At 44.4% G+C, this 7,741-nt stretch overlaps 1 pseudogene; it reads right to left on the minus strand.

The window, feature by feature from the left end:
- LOC102832554 overlaps positions 1 to 7,741 on the minus strand; it is a 65,603-nt pseudogene that overhangs the window by 53,198 nt on the left and 4,664 nt on the right.

The following is a 7,741-nucleotide window of genomic DNA, read 5'->3' on the forward strand; positions in this document are numbered from 1 at the left end:
AAAAGAGGAAGACCCCCAATGAGATGGATCAGCCAGGTGGCATCATTGATGGCGTCAAGTGTGGCGGCGGTAGTGATGTTGGCCCAGGATCGGACATTGTTTCATTCTCCTGTGCATGGGGTCACTATGAGTCGGTTCCGACTCGATGGCACCAGACAACAACTTTGGTAGCCAGTGTCCAAGTTGCCCATCTCTGTCTACTCTGTGTATAGAGGGGGTGGGAATGATCCTTATTGTAAAGATTTGTTCCTTCTTTTGAGTTACTGCATCCATAGGTGTAGGTCAAGTTCATCAAATTGTATCAGATTAGTCTCTTTTTTTCTCTTCTTTCTTCTCGTTGAACTCTGATCATCCAGTCATTGAAGGCAAGTCAAGTAGGTATTATCTGCAAGTGTGGGGGATCTTATGCATATGCCCTCTCTTTTTGTCAGCTGAACGCTTCACTCTCCAATCTATTCCTTTGTGGCTATGTCACTGAATCTAGGCTGAAGAATCCCCAGTTCTTGCTACACTGCTCGCCAGCCAGGTCTCCACCTGGGTTCACATGAACGTTTTAGGGCTTAGCTCGCCACTTATTGCTGTTTTTTCCCTCACTTCCCCTTATAGGTGATGAACGTGGTCACCAATCAGAGCATGTATTCCCATTGATTTTTAGTCTTGGAAGGGAGTTTCCCCTGAGGGGACCTGATCACTTGCCTTGATGTCTCCTGGGTGAGCAACTTGCTGGTTCTTGTAGTAATCAGTCATTCTTTAGTACTAATTTCTTGTAAGGTCAGTCTGGTTTTTACAAATTCTCATAGTATCTGTTTATCTGAAAATGTCCTAATTTCACTGTTGTATTTGGGGGACAATTTTGGTGGATATATAAGTCTTAGTGGAGTCCTGGTGTGGTGTTGTGGGTTAATACACCAGACTGTAAAGCTGTTTGCACTGTTTCGACAATTTAAGCTCACCAGGTGCTCCTCGTAAACAGGGTCACTATGTGTTGGAACCGACTCAGTGGCACTTAACAACAGCAACAAATAAGTCTTAGTTGGGAATTTTTTTCCTTTTAGGGTTTTACATATGCCACCCCATTGCCTTTGTGTTTCCTACCAAAAAATTAGTTTGTTTTTAACTGGTTTCACTTTGTAAGTAACATTTTTTCTGAGGCTGCTTGCTCTCAGGATTCTTTCTTCATTGTTAGAGTCAACAGAGGAACAAGCCAGAAAGTGCAGCTCAACAGCAAAGACAGGTATGTTAAAGACAAACCTGGAAGGGGCTTGCTGACCAGAGTCAGAAGCATGCTCCTGCAAAGGCTTCAGGCTTTTATGAGTTCTTGCCAGAGATGGAGTTTGGGTGGGGCTAACTTTGGCTGGCTTGCCAGGGGTGGAGCTTAGGAGAGTCTAAATTTGGCCCTAATAGGAAGTTGAAACATAGGGAAATAGAAGTTTAAGAGCATTAAGTCGCTTGATCTCAAAATAGCTTCTCTCAGGCTCCCTCATTCCAGCCTTCTGCTGATATATAGGGAATGGGGGCGTCGTTCTTATTCTGGCTGCTTGCTGAGTCTGCGCGATGTTGGGAGTTGTTTCGAAGCTTCTGGAGAAGTAGAGCTGCAGTTATGTGGTCTTGTGTCATTACTCTGGACATTGCAGCTAGTCTTTCTGAAAGGAAACGCTGGAAAAGGGTTGATCAAGCAAGGGAGGATAAGGAGGCCAACTGCTATAAGCAGAAGCGGAATGAACAGGGGGCACTCAGGAAAAAGGGGGAAATCCAAAGGATGTGAGTTTGGACTCGAGCTTCGAGTTTCTTTACTCCGTCCCTGACAACTCAATTTGTTAGTGTAGAAACACTATGATTCTCCTAGGAATATACAAAGTCCTCCTTTTTCTGTTGCTAATAAATCAAGCCCCCTTCTATTTTGTAAGACTACTCATGCTAGTAGAAGAATTGATGCTTTTGAGTTATGTGTTGGAGGAGAATATTGAAAGTGCCATAGGCTGCCAAAAGAACCAATAGATCCGTTTTGGAAGAAGTGCAGCCAGAGTGCTTCTTGGAGGCCAAGATGGCTAAACTTTGTCTCTCATATTTTGGACATATTGTCAGGACAGACCAGTCTCTGGAGAAGGACATCATGTTTGGTAAGGTGGAGGGTCAGAGAAAAAGAGGAAGACCCCCAACGAGGTGGATTGGCCAAGTGGCAGCATCGATGGACTGAAGCGTGGCAACAGTAGTGAGGTTGGTCCCAGGTCAGGCAGTATTTCGTTCTGCTGTGCATAAGGTTGCTATGAGTTGGTACTGACTCGATGGCACCTAACAACAACAACACTCATGCTAGGGAGTCTTATTAGGCTTGAGCTCATCAAAGATTGCACTGAGCTTGGTAAGAGTGTTAGTTTGCAAATCAGTGTAAGTAGCCAGGGGTTAGGGCATTTGTAAGCTTTGAATAGCAAGCTTATGAGAGGAGGCAAGGGTTATAAGGAGCCCTAGGTATGTAACTTGTGACGCTACTAATTGGGCCTTCTTTGTGGACACTCAGTATCCACAATCAGCTAAATAATTGAAAATAATGATAGTGTGTTGGGAGCACATTTCTTTGGAAGGGCTGCAAGGGTTATCATCAGTATACTGAAGGAGAATGCTAGGGGAAAGGTCTACAATCTTAAGGTCAGATTGGAAGGCCTGGCCAAAATCATGAGGATATCTTTAAAGCTTTGTAGTAACAGTCAAGGTTAACTTCTGAGATAGCCTGGTATTGGGGTCAGTCCATGTAAAGGCAAAAAGGTTTTGCGATCATGAACCAATAGGAATTGTGAAGAATGCATCTTTAAAGTCTAATACTGAAAAAGGGGTTGTGTAGGCAGGAATGCATGACAGAAGGGTGTGGGGGTTTGAAACTACTGGAAAAGTAGGACACATAGCTTGATTAATTCGATAAAAGTCTTGGATGAGTCTCTATGTCCCATTGGTTTTTCGTACTGGGAGAATAGGGGAGTGTGGAGAATGGGTAGGTATGAAAATGTGGGCTGCAAGGAGCCGGAAAATAATGGGTTGGAGGCTATGGAGACCCTCAGGACTAAGTGGGTATTGAGGGACAGCAGTTTGACACATAAGATCCTTTCATGACATTTTTATAGGGGTATGGTGATGGGAAATGACAGGGATGTCAGTGTTCCAAATTATGGAATTAACTTTTGGTGAAGTTTCAAGGGGACTTACACAGGGGCCAGGTGTTTGTGTTAGTAAAATGTAGGGATGACTGTCTCTTAGAAATTCAAAATAAATTACAGCTCCTCATTTGTACAAGATATCATGTCCTAAAAGAGGAACAGAGCATTTGGGCATTACTAAAAAATAATGAGTGAAGGATAAATCTCTAACAGGACAACTGCAGGTTTGCCTTTCTTTGCAATTACTGAGACCGAGGAAGAAAGGAGTGGACCGATATATTATGTTAGAACTGACAGTCTGTCCCCAGTGCCCAGTAGGAAAAAGATGGTCTTACCGGATGCCATCCCAGCTATCCTGGGTTTTGAGGGACCACTCACTGTGGGGCCCGAGAATTCCGGTCACTGTCAGTCTTCTGAGGAGAGAGCTAATAACGATGACAGGTCTTTTGCAGCTTGTTGGGAAACTAAAGATTGGCCTGAACCTGACCTGGGAGGGTGTTCTTGGTGGGGGCAGTCCATCTTCCATGGCCCTATTGACCACATATTGGGCATGGCTTAGTGGATGGCCAAGGATTAGGACATGCTTTTGCCCAGTGTCCAGCATGCCCACATGAAAGCATGTTCCAGAGACTTTTGTGGCCTTTCCTGATCTGGGCTGGGGCAAGTGTGAGGTAGCAGACACTGGCATCTGATTTTTAATGTGGAATTGTTTATCTTTTGCTTTCCTCTGTCCTCATCTCAGTTGTTAAAATTTTTGAAGGCTGCTTTTAGAAGGTCTCATTGTGGGGTTTGAGGACATTCTAACTTTTGTAATGTCCTTCTAATATCAGGTGTAGACTGGGAAATAAACTGCAAATGAAGGAAAGTTTGACCTCTTGATTCTGGATTCATGTTGGTATATTTCATTATGGCCTATGAAAGGCGGGAAAGAACAAGGGCAGGTTTGTCATGGGGCCTTGGGAGACCTTATGTAACTTATCAATATTGATAGCCTTATGGGAGTTTTTATCCATTCTACCTATAAAACAAGTAACCATGTGATTCCTTTGTTAGGTGCCTTCACTTCTATGTTGATAATTCCAATTAGGTGCTTTGCAAGGGATGGCGTCCACACTACAGCGTGACCAGTGGGGGCCAGCTCATGGAGGGCATCGACTGCTCTCCATATGAGTTCCCGTTTGTTGGTGGTCAAGGTAGCATTTAAAATAATGTAAATAGCATGCCAAGTTAAACTAAAAGACAGCAGGAACTCCTTGTGGAACTTAACCAGGTTTTCAGATGAGGATCGTAAGCATTCTTTGATCTGGGAAAGATCAGACATAGAAAAAGGAGCATGCACTTGGATGGGGCCATTCACCCCAGCTCCTTCCGTAAGGGATGATAGTTGGTGCTGTACTCCGGGATCTGGTGACTGGCAGCGAGAGAGGAGGATCTTCAAGTGAAGGAGATGGATGGGAGAGGGAGAGATGGGGCTGGGGCAGGAAGTGGCATAATGGGTATGGGGTGGGTGCAGGGGCTGGCGTAACAGGTGGGAGATGCTCCTCAACAGGATCAAAAGGAAATTTGGGAGGAAGTTGTTTCCAAGAAGGTTTTTCATTTAAAAGGAGAATTTTGTGACCTGAGCAAAATTGACAAAGGGTACGAACAGAGGAAGAAGGAACCTTTTTCCATGCCGTTTATTGCCAGTTGTCAAGGTCTCTCAGAATTTGAAAGGCAAAAGTGTCTTCTGGCCACTGGCTATCATTATCCTGTTTAAATTGCAAAAAATTAAATTTTTCAGGTTGATTTCTGATAGATGTCATTTCTTTAGGTTATTGAGAAAACAACCTAGAGGGGAAGGGGCAGGGTTGCGAAGCCCCAACTCCCATTTTGGGTGGGTCAAGGAGTCACAGCTGGAGGCAAATGTCTCCCTTCTCACAGGGTGGACCCGGTAAGGAGGGAGATCCGACTGTCAGACCTGATATCCTAGAGAGGGTTATGGGTGTCCCCATGCTGTCTTCCAGGGGAGTCCAAGTGATCCTCCGAGGGTCAGGGGACAAGGCACAATCTCCTGGGATCCTGAGAAGGTGCCGGGGGCTGACTTACCTAGATCCAGACATTTGTGACCAGTTTTAGATGAGGAAAGATCTGGCAAAACGGCCTCCGAGAGCTGGAGCCAAAGAAAAAGACTACTGAGAAGTGAGCAGTTGGAGAAAAGGACTTTATAGAGAAGAGTTTTGAGATCCCTGACCTGATCCTCACAATCCTCTAGAACAGGTCCATGATTCCTTGCAGTCTGTTGCAGAGGGAGAGAAAAAAGAAAAGTGAACTACTTGTATATAAGCAGTTAGAGTTTTGAGAGCCCACTGGGGAGTACCTCAGTCAGAGCCTCGCATTGCTCCCGATTGGATCTGCAATCTTTTTTTTTTTTTAATGTTTTATTGTGAATTATGTGATAGTTTACATGGGAGAATATTAGTTTTACATTCATTCTATCATATATCATTTCATTGCCATAGTTACAATCCCATCCATGCATCATCAACCAACCAAAATGTATACCCTGCAAGCCCGTCCCACCCCCAGCTCATCAGCACACAGCCCCTTTCCCTCTCTGGATTTCAAGTCCCCAATCACTCCATCTCTCCACGTCATCGTCTCTGCCTCCATCTCAGACATCAGTGTTTCTCTGGGTAGCGTCCTGCTCTCAGCTCTTCTCCATTGATGGTCCCAGGGCCCTCCGCTCCTAGACTGAAAAGTTAATCACTCCCCTCCTTGCTATAAAATGTCCACCTTTACATTTCCAACCCTCACAATCAGTCCTGATAACAATTATTCACTATTACATCACAAGACACCCATCTGCATTTCATTTCATCAGCCCTTCCTAGATAAGTTGGATAGTACTCACTGGAGATTCCACCTTCCTCCACGCCCTCTGGATATAGGTTCCCTCTTGAAAGCTTGTAAGCCAGTCACTTCTTGCCTTTGTACTTTATAGCCCACCACCACCACCACCACCACCACCACCACCATTTTGGGTAGCCAATGTCCAAGTTACCCATCCCTGTCTACTCTTTGTGTGGAGGGGGTGGGAATGATTCTTGCTGTAAGGGTTTGTTTCGTCTTTTGAGCTACTGCATCCATAGGTGTAGGTCAAGTTCATCAGATTGTGTCAGATGATGCTTTTTTCCTCTTCTTTCTTCTTTGGGTTGAGCTCTGATCATCCAGTCATTGAAGCCAGGTCAAGTGGGTATTATCTGCAAGTGTGGGTGTTCTTGCGTCTATCCTTTCCCTTCTTATCAGTTGGATGCTTCACTCTCCACTCTAGTCCTCTGTGGCTGTGTCACTGACTCTGAGCCCATGATTCCCCAGGTCTTGCCACACTGCTGGCTGACCAGGTCTCCACCCGTGTTCACAGGAGTCTATTGAACGTTGTAGGGCTTAGCTCACTGCTTCATTATTGTTTTTCCCTCACTTCCCGTTATGTGTGACGTGTGTGGTCGCCAACCAGAGTGTATATTCCCATCGCATCTTAGTCTTGGAAGAGGATTTACACTGAGGGGACATGACCACTTGCCTTGATGTCTCCTGGGCAAGCAAGCAACTTGCTTCTTCTTGTAGTGAACAGTCACTCTGCTTATATTGTTTTGTATTTTTCCTGTAGGTCTTTCTTTCAAGAAGTGTCTTCTATTTGTCTAGCTGCTCCAGGCTGGTCTGCTCGTCCTTTCAAGTGGAAATTTCCCATCTCTGAAGGTCTGGATGTGTTCAGGCTTCCACCTGTAATCTTATGTAATACAGAGGCTCCTCAGGCAAATTCCTTCACTGGGCACATTGTAGCCTCATTTTAGGTATTCAATCAGTTATAGGCAGAATACAGACTTACAAGCTTTTTATGGTGATATTTCTGGCTCTTCCTTTCTCTCCCCCTCCAGTGTCTATTTTATAATATAATGCACAGAAAACCAAGATTCAAAAGACAGCCAACCATTTTAACATTATTTCCCCCTTTTCCCCATTCCAACCATATCTCAATCTCTGTATCCCAGAGCCCTGTTGTTCCAAGGTTGTGCCTACATCGTTATTTACTTCTGTTCCATTTAGCCCATTCAGACCTGCATAATTGTTTTCCCATATGTTTTGTTCTTCCATTCCCCTCTCCCTTCTTGTATATTGCCCCCCTCCCCAACACCCAAACTATCCTGTGTCTATTCCCTACCCTGTGCTCCACCTTCCCATCCCTCCTCTAACTTTACCCCTAAGTCCCAGCAACCAGCTAAGAATCCACTTAAGTGGATTATTATGGGTTCTTTTCCTTAGTCTTTTACAGTGGTGGCCTTATGCAGTATTTCTCCTTTTGTGACTGACTAATTTCACTCAAAATAATGTTCTTAAGGTTCATCCATGTTAGATAGTGGCATGCAGCTTCCTTGTTATTTTTCAAGGTAGCATAATATTCCATTGTGTGTATGTACCACAGCTAGTTTATCCATTCTTCAGTTGATGGGCACTTTGGTTGTCTCCATCTTTTTGATATTGTAAATAGTACATCTATGAACATTGGTGCGCATATATCTTCCCGTGTTGTGGCTCGTTTTTCTTGTGGGTAAATA

The sequence above is a fragment of the Chrysochloris asiatica genome, unplaced genomic scaffold, assembly GCF_000296735.1.
Source record: "Chrysochloris asiatica unplaced genomic scaffold, ChrAsi1.0 scaffold00151, whole genome shotgun sequence".
Classification (NCBI taxonomy): Eukaryota; Metazoa; Chordata; class Mammalia; order Afrosoricida; family Chrysochloridae; genus Chrysochloris; species Chrysochloris asiatica.